The sequence below is a fragment of the Ceratina calcarata genome, unplaced genomic scaffold (genome assembly GCF_001652005.2).
Source record: "Ceratina calcarata isolate Rehan_Ccalc_2016 unplaced genomic scaffold, ASM165200v1 scaffold110.2, whole genome shotgun sequence".
Taxonomy (NCBI): Eukaryota; Metazoa; Arthropoda; class Insecta; order Hymenoptera; family Apidae; genus Ceratina; species Ceratina calcarata.
This window is the reverse complement of record NW_017131915.1, coordinates 313,945-315,261: the sequence shown is the minus strand read 5'-3', so window position 1 is coordinate 315,261 and position 1,317 is coordinate 313,945.

Here is a 1,317-nt window from a genome sequence, read left to right as displayed (position 1 = left end):
AAGGTAAGAAGCGATATGAAAATCCACTTTGAGTAATGGATGGTAAATAATTATTCTCTAAGGATTCTTGTTGGTTCTTGAACTTATTGTTAGAAGTTACGTCGAACGGAAATGGAAGGACGAGAGAGGGAGGGAGGAGAGATGCGGGTTCCGGTTTCCGCAACAATTAACAAAAGCCCTCGTCGGCTGGCGTTGATAAATTACGGTTCAGCAGCCGCTGGTGAATAGCATTGTCGTATCATTCATACGTTTTACCAACAAATTGCTCGCATCCACTGTGATTCGTCATTGCTCCGACCTCACATTTTTTTGCTTCGCTGCTCACGTGGCGCGAACCTTTCATATCACGTGTTACCAACGAGGAATGCACGAATCGTGTCGTGTTGTTAATTACTCGCCGAGGAGGTAACAACATTTTTTTTCTAGTTTCATGCCCTGTTCAAAGCAAGATTTAATGTTACGATTTTTATTGAGATTTATGGTCTGTTTTGTTATAATTGTGATCAATACGTTCTGTTACTAAAAGTTTAAACAGTTCGAAGATCTCATTGCGTGGAACACATAAAATTTTTTTGTCCACCTGCCGCCATCGGATTCGTAATAGCGTTTTGGTTTTATTTGACTCGAAAATTTTTGCACCTGCCTACGTGCAGTTAGTATGCAGATTTATCGGGCAAATATTTGATAGCACTGTTTCAACAGGATCTCCAAAGCGTCAACGCTCGTTATTTGTCGTGCAATTGAACGATACGCCGCCGCTGCGTTCTATCCGATGCGACTATTGTTAAGTTTGACATCGGTTAGTGGCCGTGTAACTACGGCGCCTTCCCATTTCTGCCGTATTAACAATGTCGCAGTTTAAAATACTAATGGGATCATTTCCATAATCGGGGGGCGAAATAATGATTAGCAAGATGTGATATTACAAATTAGCACATGAATAGAGCATATGTTATTACGAAATGACATGCTGCACATTACGTTCCTAATTTGTATAATTATACTGCCAGATAATTACCCACCTGCTCGCTCTTGTAACAAACCATTAACGATACCCCTTTACTACTTTATTAATTATCGAATAGAAGGTGACAGAATTATCGAGCGTGAAATAAAATATAGATAATAACTGTGTAATATCATACTTGTTTTCATGCAATAGAAGAATTCTTTAATATTTCATGGACTCAGGAAGACGGATTTTTAAGTGTCACATTTATTTTTTACCAATTTTAATTGCTAATTCGAATTTCTTTTAATTAAGAATAAAAATTTCATCGTTAATTCGAATTTCTTTTAATTAAGGAATAAAACCGA